Below are 20,642 nucleotides of genomic sequence, written 5' to 3'. Positions count from 1 at the left end.
GGCTGTGTTCTTCTTCCCAGCTCCATGTTGGATTATGGAGATAATGAGGCGGAACCTTGCAGGAAGGGCCATGGTAGGCTCACACATTTTATTGAGTTAGGGGCTACCAGGGAAGGTTGACCTAAATTAAAAACCCGGAGAGGGAGGGAGATAGAGAAGAAGAGCAGGTCTCTGAGCTTGGAGGATTCCATTCAGAAGTTGCTAGTCAGTGATAGATGCCAGCAAATTCCAGGGCTTCTCTCTGTCAGCTTTACAAGCTCAGTATTCACCGAACCAATATCAATAAAAGTCCAAGACACAGTCACGCTGCAGCCAGCAGCCTAGTGAAATAAGGGAGGACACACTAAGAATTCTCCAACTTCCAAGTCAGATCAAGGCACATAGGATTAACAGGTCCACAGACCTCAGATGGGAGCAGGGAAAGGGGGTTGGACCAGAACATTGAGCAGAACACAAACAAGCACAAGTTTTATTTTCTTTGTTTGTTTGTTTATTTGTTTGTTTTTGCAGTGCTGGGGATGAAACCTGGGGCCTCCTGCATGCTAGGCAATTGCTCTACCACTGAGATGCAAGCCAATCGAGCCCTAATAACAGGAAATTGTTTTTTATGAGAGTATTATAACTGTACACAGTAGTTGGGGTCATTTTGACAAAATCATACATAGCCCTTGATTTTACTCCATTTTAGTCCCTGTTTCCCCATCTCTGATTTCCCTCCCCTCCTCCCTCTCCCATTCTCCTTCCTCTGCTCTATTGATCTTCCTTTCACTAGTTTACTTTTTATTGGTGCTTTCTACATACACATAAAGGTTGAACTCACTATGGTATGGTGTATTTATATATACCATATATATATGCAGATGGCATAATTTTGTTAAATTCCTTCTACATTTCCTCTTTTCCATCTCTACTCCCTATCTCTCAATCTCCTTCTTCTACATCACTGATCTTCCCTTCTTTATGACATCCTATCCCTTCTCTTTTTTCCCTTATTTTGCTCTAGCTTCCTCAAATGAGAGAAAACATTCAACCCTTGATTTTCTGAGTGTGGCTTATTTCATTTACCATGATGTTCTCCATTTCCATCCATTTACCTTCAATGCCATGAAGCATTTCATTCTTCACAGCCGAGTAAAAGTCTGTTGTGTACATGTACCACATTCGTGTGTGTGTGTGTGTGTGTGTGGTGCTGGGGATTGAACCCAGGGCCTTGTGCATGCGAGGCAAACACTCTACCAACTGAGCTATATCCCCAGCCCAATATACCACATTTTCTTAATTCATTCATATATTGATGGGCATCACAATAATTTGGCTATTGTGAATTGTGCTGCTATAAACACTGATGTGGCTGTGTCACTACAGTATGCTGACTTTGATTATTTCAGAAAAATACCAAGGAGGGCAGAGCTGGGTAGTTCCAGCTGGGTAGTTCACTTGGTAGTTCCATTCCTTGTTTTTTGAGAAATAGCCATATTTCTTTCCAGAGTAGTTGTACTAGTTTGCGCTCCCATCAACAATGTATGGGTGTACCTTTTCCCCCACATTCTCACCAGCATTTATTATTATTTGTATTTTCTGACAGAAATGAGATGAAATCGGGTAGTTTTTATTTGCATTTCCCTAATTGCTAAAGATGTTGAACATTTTTTCCTATATTTGTTAGCCATTTGAGTTTCTTCTCTTGAGAAATGTCTGTTTAGTTCTTTTGTCCCTTTATTGATTGGGTTATTTAGGTTTGGGGTGTTAAGCTTTCTGAGTTCTTTATATATTCTGGATATTAATCCCTCTCAGAGGAATAGCTGGCAAATTTTCTCCTATTCTGTAGGTTTTCTTTTCATACTCTTAATTGTTTCCTTTGCTATGCAGAAGGTTTTTCATTTGATGGCATCCCACTTATTGTTTCTTAGTTTTATTTCTTGAACTACAGGGGTCTTGTTAAGAAGTCAGTGCTTCTACCAATATGATGGAGTGTTGACCCAATGTCTTCTTCTAGAAATTGCAAAGTTTCTGCCTAATTCCTAAGTTTTTGATTCACTTTGATGTGAATTTTGTGCAGGATGAGAGAGAGGAATCTAGTTTCATTCTTCTACATATAGACATCCAGTTTTCCCAACACCATTTGTTTAAAATGCTGTCTTTTTTCCAACATATATTTTTGGTAACTTTGCCAAGTATCAGATGACTATAAGGATGTGGGTTTGTCTCTGTGTCTTCTATTCTATTCTATTGGTCTTTTGATGCCAGTGTGATGCACTTTTTATTACTATAGCTTTGTAGTATAATTTGAGATCAGGTTTTATGATGCCTCTGACATTGCTCTTCTTAGTCAAGATATAATTTGTCTATTCTGGGTCTCTTATTCTTCCAAATGAATTTTAGGATATTTTTCTAGTTCGGTGAAGAATGTCATTGGTAGTTTTATGTGGATTGCATTGAATCTGTATATTGATTTTGATAGAATGGCCATTTTGACAATATTAATTCTGCCTATCTATGGAGGGTCTTTTCATCTTCTGAAGTGTTCTTCAATTTTTATTCAGTGTTCTATAATTTTCATTGTAGAGATCTTTTATCTCTTTGATTAGATTAATTCTCAAAGTTTTTTTTTCCCCTGAAGATACTGTGAATGGGATAGTTTTCCTGATTTCTTTCTCAACAAAATCACAGAGTATAGGAAAGCTATTGACTTATGACTGCTGACCTTTATCCTTCTACTTTGCTGAATTCATTTCTCAACTCTAGAAGTCTTCTGGCAAAGTTTTTTGGGTCTTCTAGACATAGGATCATGTTATCAGCAAAACAGGGATAGTTTGACTTCTTTTTTTCCTATTTGTATCCATTTAATTTCCTTCTCTTACCTAATTGCTCTAACTAGAGTTACAAGAACCGTGTTGAATAGGAGTGGTAAGAGTCGACATCCTTGTCTTGTTCCTAATTTTAGAGGAAATGCTTTCAGTTTTCCTCCATTCAGTAAGATGTTGGCCTTGTTTTGTCATATATAGCTTTTATAATGTTGAGGTAACCTCCTTCTATCTCTAGTTTCTCCAGCATTTTTAATATGAATGGGTGCTGGACTTTATCAAAGGCCTTTTCTGTGTTTTTTGAGAGGTCATGTTTTTCTATTTAATGTGGTGAATTATATTTACCAATTTGTTCATGTTGAACCAACCTCACATCCCTGGGATGAAACCCACTTGACATGGTGTATTATTTTCTATGTGTTTTTAATGTAGCTTGCTAATATTTTTATAAAGATTTTTGCATCTGTGCTATCAGGGATCTTGGTTTATAGTTTTCTTTCCTTGATATGTGTTTTCCTGGTTTGGATATCAGGGTTATACTGGCTTCCTAGAATGTGGTTAAGATGTTCCCTCTCTTTCCAATTCATAGAATCATTTGAGAAAGACTAGTTTTAGTTCTTCTTTAAAGGTGTTATAGAACTCAGATGAAAATCCCTTGATCTTTTTTTAGAAGACATTTAATTGGTGTTTCAATTTCATTAATTGATATTGTTCTGTTTAGGTTTTCTATATCTTCCTAGTTCAATCTGAGATGGTCATATGTGTATAGAAATTAATCGATATCTTCTAGATTTCCAGCTTATTGGAGTATAAATTTTCAAAATGGTTTCTAATGATCCTCTGGATTTCAGAAGTATGACATCACATTTTGCATCTCTAATTTTGTTTATTTAGGTCTCTTCCCTCTTTCCTTTTTGTTAATTTGGGTAAGGGTTTATCAATCTTATTTATCTTCTCAAAGAACCAATTCTTTGTTGCATTGATCCTGTAGAGTATTTTATTTTTTATTCCAGATTTCATTAATTTCAGCTTTGATCTTAATAATTTCTTTTCTTGAACTGATTTTGGAATTAGTTCATTCCTTTTCTAAGACCTCAAGGTAGAACATAGCTTATTTATTTGGGATCTTTCTATTTTTTTAATGTAGGCACTCAATGCTATAAATTTTCGTCTTAGAGTGCTTTCAAACTGTCCCAGAGATTTGGCATGTTGTATCTCTGTTCTTATTTGTTTCTAAGAAATTCTTGATTTCTTTTCCCATTTGTTCTTTGATCTATTCTTCATTTAAAAGAGTATTATTCAATATCCATGTGTTTATGTGGTTTCTATTATTTTTCTTGCTGTTAATTTCTAGTTTCATTCTATTATGATCTGATAGGGTGCATGGAATTATATCAATATTTTTGTATTTACTAAGACTTATATTGTGACCTAGAATATGGTCTGTTTTGGAAAAGGTACCATGAACTGCTGAGAAGAAAGTAAATTCAGCTGTTTGGGGGTGAAATATTCTGTAGATGTCCCTTAGGTCCATTTGATTTATAGTATTTTTCAGGTCAAAAATCTCTTTATTAATTTTATGTTGGATAATATGTCTATTGGTGATAAGATTTATTGAAATCACTGGGTATTATTGTATGGGGTCTATTTGGGATGTAATGTCAAGACATATTTTTTAGATAAGTAAGGTACATTTGGGGCATATGTATTTACTATCATTATATCTTCTTTTTGGATTGTTCCTTTTACCAGTATGCAACAGACTTCATTGTCTCTTATGATTAATTTTTGCTTGAAATCTGCTTTATCAGATATGAGACTATCTACTTCCACTTGTTTTTGGACTCCATTTGCATGAAATTTTTTTCTCATCCTTTTACTTTCAACCTATGACTGTCTTTGTCTATGAGATAAATCTCTTGCAAATAGCATATGGTTGGATCTTACTCTTTAATCCATTCTGCTAATCTATGTCTTTTACTTGAGAGTTGATACTGTTTACATTCATTGTAATTATGAATATGTGCCTGTTGTTTCCTGCCATTTTAGTTTGTTTGTTATATTTAATTCTGTCTTAATTTTAATTTAGTTGGCTGCTCTTCTAATGATTTTCAGCTATTTGGGAGCTTTGGGGTTTGTTTTTGGATAACTTTGTGTGCAGTATATCTTCAAGTATTTTTTCTTTGTAGTGCTACCTTACTGGTCATGGATTCTTTCAGTTAATCCTTATCATGGAACATTTTTATTTCTTAGTCAATTTTAAAAGATTGCTTTGCTGGATATTACAATCTTAACTGGCAATCATTTTCTTTTAGAGCTTGTAATATCTCATTCCAAACCCTTCTTAATTTTTAGGGTCTGAGTTGAGAAGCCAAAAGTGAGTCTTATAGGTTTGCTTCTAAATATGACCTGACATCTTTCTTTTGCAGCTTTTAATATTCTTTCCTTATTTCCTATGTTAGGGTTTTGATTATGATGTGTCTTGGAGAGGTTCTGTTCTGATATTGTCTATTTGGTGTTCTATATTCTTCCTGTATGTGGATGTCTATCTTATTTCTAATATAGGGACATTATTCAGTTGCTCTCATGAAGATGTTCTTAATGCCTTTAATATGTATCTCTGTGTTCTCTTCTATCCCAATGACTTCCATGTTTGTTCTCTTGATGCTATCCCAAAGTTCTTACATATTCTGATTATAATCTTTTCTTTTTTCCCCCTTTATTGCATACTGAGTATTCTAATTCATATTCACTGTCTTCAAGACCTGAAATTCTGTCTTCAAGGTCTAAAGTTCTATTTTTTACACAATCTAATCTGTTTGGTGATGCTTTGAAGTGAATTTTTAATTTGATTCATCGTATCTTCCATTTCCAGGAGTTCTAATTGGTTTCTTTTTAGTGTCTCTATTTCTTTATCAAAATGGTCTTCCATCTTCTGTATTTGCTTTCTTAATTCATTTCTTAGCTCTTTTTTTAGTTCACTGAACATTGTAATAATCAGTTTTTTATAGTCTTTCTCCAGAATCTCATCCACTTCCATATCAGTAAGACCCAGGGGATTGTGAATTTTGTAGAGAAATTTGTTTGCCTGTTCCTTTGTGGTTTTTTTAAGACATGCATCAACTGAGATGTATTCCCCTTTCTATTTATACACATGTCCTTTTGTGTGTATTATTCTTTTTTAGATCTGGGACATCTCTCCATAGGTGTGACCTAGGGCCCTCTTTGATTATTCTTCCTTGGGGCATGACTGTTGATTGGATATTTTTTCTCCCCATTCAAAATGATGAAGTAATGTTGAGGCTCAGATGGGGCTAGATTTACTGTGGGGTGAAATTTGCTGTTACTAGACTGAGTTGTTAAGTATTGTTTGGCAGCAGGATCTCTATTCTGTGAAATTGAAGTGTCCCAGTCACTTTGCAGTCTCTTAGAGGATGGGGGATGGGATCCAAGAATAGCACTAATGTTAGCAACAGATGTAGGGCCTTAAGATAAGTGTCCGGGAGGGCTAGGGTTGTGGCTCAGTAGTGTAATACTCGGCTAGCACATGCGAGGCCCTGGGTTCGATCCTCAACACCACATAAAGATAAATAAAATAAAGGTATTATGTCCATATACAACTAAAAATAAATTTTTTTTAAAATTATAAAAAAAAAGATAAATGTCTGGTGTCTACTTTGACATCCATAGTACTAATTGCCACCTGTATAGGAATGATGGGGTCAGCATTTAACATCAGTACCAACAATAAAAGAACATTAACTAGATCAGGCATTAAAGAGCAGATGTCTTCTATGTCATCCACTATATTAATAATCACAACAAAATGAATGGGATAGGAGTTACATAAACCATATAGTTCTATCAGATAGTGGGATTACAGTTTCTTTAAGTGAAGAAAATTAGCATAGGAAAGCAAGAGAAAGTTTTAAATATTTAAAAAGTGAATAGAGGAGAGGCAGGAGATAAGTATCAGATGATGGTTATAAAGTAGGAGAAATAAAAAATAATCAAAAGTAATAAAAAAGCAAAAGAGGAAATAGGAAATGTGGTTATTAGTGGGGGAAAAGAGTGAAGAAGGGACAATAAGAGGAGCAAAAACCAAGGTACAAACCAAAAAATGTAAGTCAAACCAAGGCTAAATAATAAATTGGTAAAGAAGAAAGTAATTGAAATAAAAGACAATTATATAAATATATAATAAACATAATTTATGTTATATAAAAATTATGTACAAAATATATAATTCATATATCATATAATTATATACGATATATATATATATATATAAAACTTTTACATAAATTTTGAACTATCTACACAGTGAGAACACCCACTCATATGCACAGAAATCTCACAGGATGGAGAAAAGTAAAAAAGAATAAATGCAATGAAATGGAACTTGAAAATTTGAAAAGCTAGAGTAAAAAATGGGGGGAATAGAGAAAAAAATAAAATTTTTTTTTTGTGTATCTGTGGTGCTAGGGATTGAACCCATGGCCTTGTGCATTCAAGGGAAGCACTCTACTAACTGAGCTATATCCCCAGCCCAAAAATTCTTAATGAGAAAGGGATTGTTTCTACTGAGGCAGTCAAAACTGTTGGCAAGGGTGAATTTTCATTATTTTTGTTTATATATGGTTCTTGGCCAAGGGCCAGGGGTTGTGAAGTTTAGCTCCTTTGTGTTCCTCACCTAGCTGGTTATAGTAGCCCTTAGCATCCCATCTTCTGGTATAGGATGGGATAGACTGGGAGTGCTGACAAACCACGTACCCCTGTAGTGGGGGTGGTGCCGAGTTCTAAACTGGAAGTTCAACAGGGATTGAGTCTTGGCTGTCCTTTGGAACTCTGTCAGCAGTGGATGCTGATCTCTGCTGGGTGTCTGGGTCTTAGGGGCCTCACATAAATTCCATATTTAGGGTGTAGGGTTTAAACCTCCACTGATTTCACATTCACTGCTATGGATTTGAATTACCCAGGAGCAGACCTGGAATGCAGATGCTCCTGTCCCGTGGTTAACTGGAGTCTTCCCAATAGCTCTTACAGGATGCCAGCAACAGAGGGAGCTCTCTCTCCTTGGTTTCCAGAGCCAGGATGCTCTCTCTCTTTGCACCTATTTCAGTCACACTGGTTCAGGGCACTCTGGGGCCCATAATTGGTGACTGCTGGGTCCCTGGCACCTTCCTTTATGAGTTCACAATCTCCTGCCTCTGCTCCCTGTCTCAGAGTGCTTATAAATGGTTCCTGCAACAGCCACCCCAGTACCCGCCAATTTATCCGCCCCAGGATGGCACAATTTTGGTTGCTTTTCACTCAACAACTTGTCCCACCAACTCTGGGTCCATTAAGATCAGCTTCCCTCTCTATTCCACGGGTTTCCCCAAGCCAAAAATTTCCCCCTGCGTTTTCCTCTTTCTGTGCTGACGCATCCCCTCCCCTCAGCAGCCTCAAGCTGGTGCATCTCTAATGTATTATTCCTCATGTTATGTTCGAAGTTTCCAACTTTCTGTGTCTTTATGGTTTCTTTTACTGTCTAGTATTCAATTTCAGTGAGTTCTCTTGGATCCCCACCTCACTGAGGAGCAGTCTTCCTGGTGCTAAGGAACTGCTGGGAAATACACCCCTCCCCTAAACCATCACCTTCTCCCCTCAGAAGCATGAATTTTTAAGAACTCATCCCCACTGTCCCTTCTGGTCACTATGAAAACCTGAAATAGCAATGAGAGTCCCTGAGGGCTTTCTTTTCGTTTTGAAATAATATCTTTTGTTTCAAAGCAATAAGTGCTAATATTGTACAACTGCACATAAACCCTGCTGCACCCTCCCCTTGTATTTTCAAGCTTGAGGGATAACCACCATTGACAGTTTGCTTGGACCCAGCCAGGCTTTCTTTCCTACATGTATAAACACCCACCCAGGTATCATTGTTTAGACCTCGGATCAGACTCCACTTGCTGTTTTATAACTTGTTTTTCTCATTTAACTGTGTAACTAGTCAGTACAGAGAGACGGACCTCATTCTTTCCAATAGCTGTATGACATTTTATTTGAGACCAAAACATAATATATGTAACCCACTCCTTGATGATGGGCTCTCTGGTTGTTCTTAGTTTTTCTCCACCACAAATAATGCTGCAGTTAGTGTCATCGGCCAAAGACATCTTTGCCCATTTGTTCAACTCTACCGTCAACAAAATCACAAGAGGCTTCCTGAAGGAGCTGATTTTGCAGGTACCTAGCAACTCCTCCATAAGTGACAGGTTCTTGTCTCTCTGTCTTACGGTTTGCCAAGTTAAGAAAAAACCAAACAGCTCAGTCCCTCCACCCTACCTCAGGACAGGCAGCTGAGATTCCTACTTGGAATTTTCCCTAGAGGGAACAAACAGCTTACCTGGGCCCCCACCACTCCCATCTGACCTGCAAAGGCCTCAGAACTCCCAGACTTGACAATCTCCAAGAATTTAGGTGTGCCTCAGCCCAACCTCTTGAACTCCCTGGCTAGGGAGTGGTGGCTTATCTCACCCAAAGTAGGGGACAGCATAGAAATGGAGGACATTGGAGTTCTGGGAATTGACATACAATTGTCCATTGTCCATCATGTGGTGAGGCATAACCTTGACCAGCTCTGTGTTTAAAACCCTAAGTCTTCTGTATTATAGCCTGATGACCTTGGAGCTCAGACCCTCCTGGGAGGAGGAAATCCAGCCTCCATCCTTGGTGAATGGCACTCCTCCTGAAGCCTGTGGAGTAGGTTTTCAGTTTGGGCCTAAGTAATGTCCCTGGCATCTAGGTTGTCTCAAAGTGAAGCTTTTTTTTTTTTTTTTTTTTTTGTGGTACTTGGGATTGAACCCAGGGCCTCATGCATGCAAGGCAAGCACTCTACCAAGTGAGCTATAGCCCCAGCCCCCAAAGCTTTGAAGCTTTAAAGCTTAAGTGATGGTCAACTGGTTTTCTCAGGAACTACTACATAGTGGCTAACATTTTATTTGAGCCCCCTGGTTTGGCCCTTTTATAAATACAAACTTGCTCACTTTAAGTTAGAGGCCTATTGCTAAGAAAAGTAGATTCCTCCCCAAGTTGCTTCAGACCCCGAGCATTGACCTTGCTGTTCTTTTCTGCTCATCCTGAATGTGGCTCAAATGCCCCTCAGCCCAACCAGTCAGGTTTGGTAATTGTATTGAACCCACCTGCCAGCCCTACTACCACAGACTTAGAAGACTGACAGAAAAGAGAGAGGTACGTGTGAGTGTCCAGTTCACACCAATACCTGTGGTTCCCAAATTTTACAAACAATGTTATTTAAAAAAAAAAAACACTTTGAATCCTAGTTAGGATTTCCAACTTTCATTTTACCAAGGACTAGTAGCTTCTACTACAGCCAAAATATCATCAAAGAAAGTGCATAATTCAGAAAGATTATTTTAGACTAAAGGAAGGACCAGTGGCAAGTTAAGTGACAGTAAAGCATCATTACACACACATCTCTGCAAACTCCAAAGATGATGTCTTGCACAGAGCACCAGCCCTCAGACCAGGGTTTGAGTAGGAGCCACGTCTTCAGGAAAACATCTGCATGCCAAGTGAACTTTGTGCAGATGCTGGTACCACCACAACCACCACTGACCAACCACATGGTGGTCAGTAGACAGGAAGTCCATGCCCACCCCAGACATGCTTCATGCTGTAAGCATCTGGCTTCTCGGTCACACTGGTCTCTTGCAGTAGGTTCCATGCAGGCAGCTGCAGAGGGGAGCCTGCAGATGGTGAATTAGAAAAGACAGGACAATGTAATCTTTACCATGGTCACAAGAGCATTTGCTCCTGGGACAAACACAGTGTAGGACCCCACTTCTTAGTAAGGAGCTGGGCATAGATCACCCCATCCTTTTCCCCACAAACAACAAAGAGATCCAAAAGCCTGTGTCTCTCACACTTCCCAGGCTCTGCTGACTTTCCAAGGAGTCTGCTCCACTGCCTTCTTGGCTCCCCGCCTTCTCTCCGAGGTCAGGAGCCAATGCAGATGGCAGCTGTAGGAGAAGGAGGTGAGACAGAAGCTGCTGTCTAGACCCTGCCCTAGTCAGGCAGACCCTCTGCTCCCCTGGCATTTGCCCTCAGCTGCTATCCAGCCAAGAGAGGTCCTGGAGCCTTCTGAGCCACATACATTTTAATGGGCACACTTCACTGGACATTGCAGGGAGCTCATTAAGCCGGTGTTGTTTTAGGGCAGCACGGGGCAGCTCTGTCTACTCTCTGGCTCATCTGTAGAACCACAAGAAGCCAAGAAATTCATTTTCAGCTCCCAAGGTCAAGACCCAGGAAACAGCAATTGGCAGCCATGTTGGGTTTGCATGCAGTGTGGTCTCGGAACCCCCCGTTGGCACACAAAGGTCCCCAAACCTGGATTCTACCATTCTGCGTGCTTAGAGCCATCTGGCCAGTGCTGGGAAGTCTCACAATGCCTTGTGAGGGATGAATAGGTGTGCTGCAGTTACAGATGGTAGGACGCTTAGGATCAGCAGCCCTAGGACCACCATACTGGACAGCCATGGTGTACTCATCCTTATAAAGGGCTCAGAAGCCCCACTGTGGACCAGAGTTCAGGAGACAACAAAACCAGGACTTGCGGGGCTGCTGCTAACTTCAGGGAGAATTTTTTATTTGGAATCAGTCAACAATGCCCCAGTGCATGGGTGGGAGATGGCATGTGAACTCTCAACCACTCACTACAGCAAAACAAGACTCCTGGGAGCGTGTCCCCTCTCAGTGCTGGGGCAGCATGCTTAGCCACCACCTGAGCTCAGCTGTTGCCTCACCACCTCCACTGTGTGGTCCCAATGTGTTCCCTTAGGGCTACCCCCAAGGACTTGGAGTAGGGTTGGTGCCTTCTGCAGGGCCTAGAGACCCAGGGCTGCCCTGACTCATGTGCCCCATTTCCTACCACCTGCCCCAGTCCCAGCATCCCCAGCTCCCAGTGGCTCCCCTGCCCTCCTTTGCCCTCCTGAGCCTAGAAGCCTCGTTTTCCTCCTCCCCCTCACCTATAAAGCTCCTTTTCCTCGCATCTAGCTAATGTTTATTGGAGATAAACACTGGGGATCCATCTGAGTGCCGGGTCCCACATGAGGTGCTCAGAGGCAACAAGAAACCAGGTAGACAGTTCTGTCACCCTTGACCCTACCCACTCCTACTATTACCCCAGTATGCCCCATGAAGTGCCCCTGTCTGAGCCAGTGAAGCTCATGTGGGGTCCCCCTCATCTGATCTCCCCAGAGCCTAGCACAGGGCACCCTGATAAGGCTGTGTTCCCAGCCCAAGAAGGCACAGGCAGTGGAAAGGTGAGGGGCTGAAACAGGAAATGGAACACTAGCCAGCTCACACTCATCCTCTTCCTGTCCCCGGGTGTTAGGGTGAATATCCAAGACATGGTCCTGGAGGCAGGAGGCCTGTGGAGAGGCTCTGGCCTGTGGCTCTGGGAGTGCAGGAGAGGCCAAGCCAAAAGGCTTGGGAAGGAGGTGACCAGAACCAGGAACTGTGGGGGAGGAGAGTGAGGGGACCAGAAAGGTCATGAAGGTGGGCCCCAGAAAGAGAAGCAGCTGGGGAGAAGCAATGAGGGATAAAGGCAAGCCATCGAGAGTGGACACAGGTTCCAAGAGCTCTGGCTGGCCAACTACAAATTCCAGAAATATGGTGTCAGGTTCCAAGACAGTAACTCTGCTCTGAAAGCAAGAGCCAGTGGCCACCAGTGATTCCCACTGCTTTGCAAGGACACTGAGCTGTCCTGTGGGATGTCTCCATGGAGCTGAGGGCAGGTGGATGTCTCCATCAGCAGCTTCCCCAAGACCTCTGCAGGGGAGGGCTCAGGTGTGAAGAGGTCAGGAGACACTGGAAACAGCTGGTACTAAAACTTGGGACAAAGAAACAGCTGCAGACAACTGAGCCTTCCTCAGGGGACCAGTTTCTCAGAACACTTTCCTTTCTGGTGGGCCAGAGTAGGGAGCAAAAGGAGACTGAGGTGGGGCCTCCTGGCACAGATAGAGATATGGGTTAAGAAGGACATGGAGGCACTGCAGACAGCCAAACCAAGCAAGGTACCTGAGGGGTGAAGCTAGAGTTCTCTGGAGATGGAGCAGGAAGGCACACAGTGAGAGGCATGGGGATCTGTGTGATTGTTTATGTAGTGGGAGGTTATAAAGCAGCCTCAATCTCATCTCCCAGAGGGTGACCCCCAAATACTTGAGGCCCTTGAGCCTGAACCAGAGCCTATTTTCACAATGTGTAAAAGAGGAACAGCCTGAGCCCAGCACAGTTTCCACTACATATTCCCAAGGTGGGTGACTGTCCCTGGTGAAACCTGAACATGTCCGCTGAATGCACACAGGACACACAGACCTCCTGATGGGGGAGCCATTCATCAGCATGCTAACTTCTGCTCTGTCTGCCCCAGGGCCCAGGGACCCTAGCAGCATTCCTGTCCTGCATGAGAGTGTTCAATTCTAACAATAAAAGCATACGGCACCACATCCACCAACAAAACACCCAAGACCAAGAGAAATCATTCTCCTGTATCCAGAAAGGATACACTGTATCAGGAACATTGGTGACAGCACTAGGCCCTGGGGGCTCTGCTGAATCAGAAATCCCACTGGGGTGTTGGTTCTGCCACTGTCACTCTCTGGGTCTCCATTTTCCTGTTCTCCACAGGGGGACAGTCCTGTCAATGGCATCAGAGCAAGATGGCCAGCCCTGTAAGGATCTTGGCAGCCTGCCTGTTGGGCAGTTCCTGCGGGCCCGTGGGTCCCTGGAAGGTGTGAGAGCACCTCCCTCACATTTGGACTGCAGACCAATTCTCCAAAACTCAATCCACCAAATGGAAAATATTGTCAAGCTATGGAAAATGATTTTTCAAACCTTTAGTTTCACTCCTACTTATGTATTGGTTGGAATGTCTGCATTTTTGTGAGTTTGTACCCTGTTCCACCCTTGCCCAGAGTCTCCTAAACAGGCACCTTCACTGGGTCCAGGCCAGTTGCTACATGGGCTTCACCCTCAGAGGCAGGGTAGCACAGGGCCAGGCAGAGATGCAAGTAAAGCCTGGAAGGTTCACAGTGATTTTCCTCCTACTGTGCGTTGAGCTGTCCCAGGCCTATTTGCATAATGCCGAGTTCCTCTGTGAGGTGGTGCCAACAAGGCAAGTGAGCCTGGGAAAGCCCAGAATGCATCTGGAGAATGGCCAAGAGTTTAGTTCAGTTCAAGCTAAGTGGGAGCGGTAGGAGATGAAGCTGGAAATAGGTGTTAGTGGACCTGAAATGCCATGCAGGGGAGCTGACTCCCCTCCAAGACAGGAAAGGGCAGCCACCCTGGGAGGAGATTCCCAAGAAGACACCACTGACTTCCAGCAAATAATGGGGTCATGACTGGGAGCAGCCGTGGAGGGGAGGAAAGGAAAGGGGCTGAGCTGTAATTGTGAAGATGGGGAGAAGTGGATGAGATTTGGCTCATTCATCCCTGTAATGGAGCGTTCGCTCAGCTAGCCAGAGCCTCTGCATGCGCCTCCTACTGCAGGCGCCATGTCGGTGCTGTGGAGAAGCAATTTGCTGTGGGTCAAGATGTGGAGATTTCCAAGCTGACAGATGGCGGAGGAGTCTTTGGAGAGAAAACGGGAGGCATTTTTCTTACCAAGACTTGTCCTTGGACAAAGCATACATTATAGGGTTCTCTCTGAAAGATAAGTTAAAGAAGGTACCCAAGACAAAGAGAGAGATGAATGTCCCAGACAGGGAAAAGAGATTTCTCACATCCCAATATTTTAAAACTTACCTGCCACACATCTAGCCTGACACGAGGAAGGTTTCCAAAAAGGCAAAGGAAGCAGTTTCTATGTCATAACTAGACATAGATGGTCACACTCAGTCTTGCAGGCCTCCCCTCCCCAGTCAACTGACTGCATGGAGACCCTGCCCGTCCAGGGGTAGCAGGTGGGCTTACCAGGCCGGGTGTCTGTAGGACAGAGTGATGACGGAGCCCCACTGGAAAGTTTGACCTTGCCTCATCCTCCCACCATCAGATCCATTTCCTCGCATCTCCGTCCATACCCATTCTCCACACACCTTCTGTTACAAAGCTCCAAGTCTCTGCCCCATCAGAAGCCAGGCCTCCACTGATACCCAATGACCCCCTCAACTCCTCAGACACTTTTCTTCTAAAAGTCCCTTCCCTCTTTTGCATCATAAATTTCTCTCTCTCTAGCTGACCTTTCCCATTGGCTTGCAAACATAGCACCTTAACAAACAGACCAATCTCTCCTGGACCTTTCACCTATCATCGCATTTCTCTGCTCCCCTTCAAACAAAAGTCATCTAAAAAGCTCCTCCTCACCTCTTGCTCTCTTGGACCCATCCCCACAATGCCTTCATCCTCAGTGTTCCAATGACACATTAAGGGTCCCAGATGTCCTCCTTATTGCCAAACCCAAGGTCAATCTCAACATCCAGCTCTTCATCCCCCTGGAAACAGGTAACCACACCGTCCTGGTCCTCCCATCTCTAAAAGTAGGCAGGCTTCGGTCCTTACCCTCTACCCTCTCACACTCTCTAGGGATCTCATTTGACCTTGTGGTATTAAATAGCATTTATACATTGATGAATTTCAAAGTTGCCCCCCCTAGCCTGGATCACTAACCCCGCTGTGCCCCTCAGTCTGTCTGTTATAGCAAAATAGAACTCAGCGTTTGATCTAAAATACCATCTTTCTCTCCCTCAACCTTTCAACAAATAAAACCAACACCAGGGCAAAACCCCAGCATTCATTATTTAATTCATCCCCTTACCTCAATGTTCCCATCCCATCAATCAACAAATCTGTCAGCTCTCCCTCTGACATGTGTCCCAAATCAGTCTGCCCCTCAATACCTCTATGGCCATGTCTGGGCCAAAGTCCAGGACACCTGGGTAGTAGCCTCCTTTCAGGTCTCTGTTTCCTCCATGGTCCCCACGGGTCCCCTCCACACTGCCACAAGCACTGTCATTCCTTCCTTTCTGACAGAGCCTCTGCCCCCACAGCCAGGGCTTCCCCAAGTCAGTCTTGACATAGTTGCTTTAAGAATGACCAAGCCAGGCTGGGGCTGGGGCTCAGAGGTAGAGCGCTCGCCTGGCATGCGTGAGGCACTGGATTCGATCCTCAGCACCACATAAAATAAAATAAAGTTATTGGGTCCACTTGGTTACTCTTTTTTTAAAATATTTATTTAAAAATAAATATTAAAAAAAAAGTAACCAAGTGCCACAAATCCGGTTAATGAAATGTGAGCGGACATCAGATGGTGGCTTTGGGGAAAGGTTTCTTTGTTCTTAAAATACACACGTATCAGCTGTTTTGGGACCTGCACAGGAGGCCTAGACCACTACCTGTGGCTGCACAGAAACCCCATCGTCTGCTAAGGCAGCCCGCCAAGAATGTCAGAGCACAAAGGAGACCACCTGTGGGCTGGACAACATCCTGGGACCCTGGGATTAACCTGACCAGGAACATCCTCCAGGCCCTTCTCATTACATAGATAATAGGTTTTCCTTATTAATCAGCCCCATTTCTAGTCAGGGTTTTCTGATAACACAGCTCAAGATATCACAACTAAGGCACAGGTGGTCTTTAAAAGTGTAATTCAGAGCATTTTAACCTCCGGCCTAAATTCCTCCAACAGCTTCTCATAAAATGAAACCCAAATTCCTCCCCATATCTGTGGGGACCAAAGGCCCTGCTCCAGCCTCTTCTGACCACTGCGCCAAAGGATTTCCCTCTAACTCCATGCTGTCCCCTCCTGCTGGTGAGGGTAAGGCCCTGCCACATTCTAATCTTGTACCCCTCTGCCAAGGTCCAAACCAGGCCACAAGGGCCACAGTCCCTGCTGATGTTCTCTCCTAATAGCTGGGCACAATTGGGCTGCCTACCCTGTTACTAAATCCTCCAGGAGCAAAGCTACAGATTCATAGGTGGGCCCTAAAATCAGAACACCATGGAGCACCCCACAGCCAAAGTCCTCAGGGCCCAGGCTGAAAAGGGACTTAGAGAACATGGGCAAGGTCACACACACCTGTAATCCCAGCTATGCAGAAGGATCGAAAGTTCAAGGTCAGCCTGGGCAATTTAGTGAGACCCTGTCCCAAAATAAAGTTTTAAAAGGTGGGGGATGTAGCTCAGTGGAAGAGTACTCCCGGGTTCAATCCCCAGTACTGAATGAAAAGGGAGCGAGGATTGGCAAGAGCTGGGAGAGGCAGGCCCAGGAGCCCCTCATCAGGAATTCATCAGAGCCACAGCACGTTCAGGGAAATGGAATCAAAAACAAATGTAAACTGCTCTCCAAAATGGTCTGCTGATACCTGTTTACAAAACACAGCCATGATTTAGCATTCTCAGGAGACTGGATAATTAAACAGAAAACGAGTTATATTTATGCATGCTCTTTCAAGATCTGTTGACTTCTCTCCTTTTCATGCATGAAGCGTAGCAGTGGGGTGAGAGACATGGGGTGGGGGACTCCCTACCTGGTCTCCCTGCTCTTGAACCTGCTGCACACACCCAGCCCCAGGTAACTTAGGGAGAGGAGCCTGCGCAATAGAAACCTCTCTTCCTCTTCCTCATTTAGGGTTTTTAGCAACAAGAATGCCAAAGTTTACAAATTATCTTCAAACCTTATTCATTGAAGGGACCAAGAGACTGATTCTAATCTACATTTCACATTAAATGCCTTCAGGAAGTTAAAGGGCCTTCAACCAAGACAGAGATGGCACCTCAAGGTTGCATGGGGGTCCTGGATGTCCCCTCCCAGCTTGCCTGACCTCAGGAAAGTGTACCATGTTAGAGAAGAGGATGGAGCAGGATACAGGACTCATTCCTGACACTCGCTCTCCCCAACCCTTTATCCAAACTGTCTGTGAGCCCAACCCCATCTCCTTCTCTACATCCCCGGTCACCAGAGTCTCTTTCCTGGCCTCCTAGATGGTCTCCCGAATCATTTCCTCTCCCCCAACAGTGCCATTATCACCACAGCAGCCAGAGTGACCCTCTCGGCATGCAGATCAGATCACTGCGCTTTTGAAATTCTCCCATCACTTTCCATTGCTCTAAATAAAACCTTGGCTCTGCCTGCTCCACCTGGCCACTTCCTGCCCCTCTGACTGCATAATGTGCCACTTGCCTCTGCCTTGTTCCTAGTGCTCCAACCACATGGGTCTTTGTTAGTTCCTAGTGCACTCTACCCCCCAGCACCCCACCACACACACACACACACACCCTGCCTCAGGGCATTTGCATGAGCCGGTTTTCTCTAAAATGCTTCTTCCACCCATATTTGGCCTGGCAGGAGTCTTGTCATCTCATGGATCTCTGCCTAAGTATTCTTAGTAAAACACTTGCCTAGCACCTCAATAGGCTTCCCCTGCTATTCTCTCCAGGCATCTTGTTCTTTCCATTAATAGTGCTTATTACACTGTGTAATTTGTTTGCAAATGCTCCCCCAGCCCAGCCTGAGAGACGCTCCCCCTTGGGCCAGGAGTGTGGGCTCTGCAGCAGCAGAAACAGGTGTGGGGTGTAGGAACACTTGACCTCCCTGTACAGAAAGCACTCCGGGAATTGGAGCAAAAGTTGGTTTTCTTCTGTCAGAAGATGCTCAGAGGCTTCCTGACCCGGATGACTTGGCCTCTCAGAGGTCCCTCCCACGTCTCACTGAACTTCTTTAGTGAAAATACATTAACTTGTATGTCTTTCCCTTCTGAGGGGGCGTATTAGGTAATTATAACACCAGCTGCTGTAGAAACCCTGAAATCTCAGTCGTGTAACACAGTGAAGGCTGATTTCTCGCCCTCATCAAGTCTGATGGGGTCGGGCAGCTCGACTTCAACAGTGACTAGGAGGCCACATTCTTAGCTCTCATTAAATGCGTGCCCACATGGTCCCTGCAGAGGGGAGAAGAAAGTGTGTTAAGGACCACATTAGTTAGGGTTCTCCAGAAAAATGGAACCAATAGGAAATAGATCACACACACACACACACACACTCACACACACACACACACACACACACTACGGGGGGTGGGGGGGGAGAGAGAGAGAGAGAGAGATTGTAAGGAATTGGCTCACATGATGAGGCTGACAAATCCCAAGATCTACAGTTGTCAAGCTGGGGACCCGGGAGCAAAACCAGGACAGCTCATGGTGCAAGCCCCAGTCTGAAAGTCAGCAGCTTCAAGACCCAGAGAAGCCAGTGTTCCAGCTCACACAGGCAGGATGAGGCCGCTTAGACTCAACTTTTTGCTCTATTCAGGCTTTCAACTGGTTGAGTGAGGCCTATCCACTCAGGGAGGGTAATCTACCTCACTCAGTCTACAGATTCACATGTTTGTCTCATCCAGAAACACGTGTGCAGGCATCCTCAGAATCATGTTGGAACAAGTATCCAGACAAAAAGATACATAAAATTAACCCTCACAATGACACATGGGTATGTAGCCAGGCATTGTAGTCAGCCCCCATGGGCTGATCCAGTCACATGGTCCTGTCCTGTCCCCAAAAGATGCTGGAGAAGTCTCTCTCCCCCCACCCACTGACAGGTTGTCTGGGAAGTTCTAGATCCAACCTTAGAGATCTGGAGGGATTCATGCAACACTGCATAACTAGCAGAAGAGAACTTTTCATATCCTTTTCCCCTAAAGTCACCAAAGTAATAAGCAGTTAAGATAATTTTTTCCTTTGCAAATATCTTAAGCAGAGGTGCTTCCATCATCTTTGGTAATAGATTTGGTGGGTCATAGGACACATACAGACAAGCCCACTTGACAGAGGCCTCTCCAGGCGTGGGCACAGGTAGAGGAGGGGAGTTGGGACATGGCTCAGTGACAGCCACACACCTGCCGACCAGGAGGCCCCAGGCTTTCCACTTTGGTGCTGACCTCTTGCTCCTTCTGCTGCCTGCCCTCCATAGCGGGGCACCTGGGACAGTGATGTCCATGGATGCTGAGTTCATCTCCAACTGCCCACTGCTGGGCACACCATGGCATTTAGTCTTCCAAAAGCTACAATGACTTATTAGCCAGAGGAGGCAAAATGGAGCCACAGAGCTCAGGGAGATGCCCAGGTAACCCTGCTCCTGCACCAACCCCTCCGGTAAACAAGGAGAATACAACACCAGCCTGGGGCAACCCAAGAGCAAAATGCAAGTCTGCCTAGGCATGTGGAGAGGGCTCTACCGAGAGAGGGCAGCCAAGAGATCTTAACTAGGACAGGCCTGGCGTCTCTGTTTTCCCTCCCCATTTAACACTTGCCTTTCCAGGTTAGCTGGCACAGGGTCCACTTTGCTTGCCAGTATATTCCCACTGTATCCTGGCACATAGTAGGTGCTCAATAAATAATTGCTGAATGAGCACCAATCATTCTCTCACCTAAAACTACTTATTAAGTCCCTCCTGTGAGCCAGGCATTATGTTAAGCATTGGGGATACAAATAAGTAAAACAGATCTGGTTGCTATCTTTTTGCCAGTAACAAAGATGTCTCCCATTTGGTCAGGAGACATTGGACACATACATTCTACCCCTACTCATCAATTTCACAGTGTGGCCCTGGTTACAGAAATGAGACGAGATCAATAGAGTTTGTTACACAGGTGCTACTCCTCCTTCGGTGGCTCCCAGATCTGTTGAGCACAACTTGTTAACTAAACTGTAATAAAGGTTGAAATAACAGCCAGAAACCTAAATCCAACATCAAAAGTAAATTACCCACAGATCTTCAGGTAATTAGCTAATAAGTTTATTGCCATCTCCAAAATGAAACCATCAAGAGGGACTATGGCA

At 43.9% G+C, this 20,642-nt stretch overlaps 1 protein-coding gene and 1 non-coding gene across 2 annotated transcripts in view; one reads left to right on the top strand and one right to left on the bottom strand.

Annotated features, from left to right (window-relative positions):
• Fstl4 (follistatin like 4) overlaps positions 1-20,642 on the top strand; it is a 413,115-nt gene that overhangs the window by 329,537 nt on the left and 62,936 nt on the right. The window lies entirely within an intron of this gene.
• Positions 1,181-1,254, bottom strand: Trnaa-cgc (transfer RNA alanine (anticodon CGC)). The gene has a single exon. It is a non-coding gene; the product is annotated as a tRNA-Ala (tRNA).

Source organism: Marmota monax, unplaced genomic scaffold (genome assembly GCF_021218885.2).
Source record: "Marmota monax isolate L192 unplaced genomic scaffold, Marmota_monax_Labrador192_F-V1.1 WCK01_AAM20220418_F8-fsc00199, whole genome shotgun sequence".
Lineage (NCBI taxonomy): Eukaryota > Metazoa > Chordata > Mammalia > Rodentia > Sciuridae > Marmota > Marmota monax.
The sequence above is the reverse complement of the archived record's forward strand: the minus strand, read 5'-3'. Positions and strand labels throughout refer to the sequence as shown.